We start from the raw sequence: 353 nt of genomic DNA, 5'->3' as shown, positions 1-353 counted from the left end.
GGGGGCGGCGGCTGGGAACCGATCGCCCCCATGCCGAAGTTATCGCCGGTTCACCCCTAGACGACACTTTTTTCTAGCCCCTGGGGGGGCGAACGGCTGGAGATGCTCTAAGATCCACAAACTTGTGCCGCTAGACTGCCGTGATGATTAATTGTTGGAAACCAAATTATATTCATCAAGCACAGAGAAAGGATCAACCTTGTCAATTCTCTCTTGGACTTGGAACAAGGAAATCACCTGAGGCCTCGTTTGATGGAAGAGCTTTGAAGAGGATTACAGGGAAATATGCCCGCAGGGCCCAGAATCCCCAGAAAACCCCGTCAGCCCATTTGATTCACAGGGATTAGATGGGC

The sequence above is a fragment of the Triticum aestivum genome, chromosome 7B (assembly GCF_018294505.1).
Source record: "Triticum aestivum cultivar Chinese Spring chromosome 7B, IWGSC CS RefSeq v2.1, whole genome shotgun sequence".
Lineage (NCBI taxonomy): Eukaryota > Viridiplantae > Streptophyta > Magnoliopsida > Poales > Poaceae > Triticum > Triticum aestivum.
Note: the sequence above shows the minus strand (reverse complement) of the source record.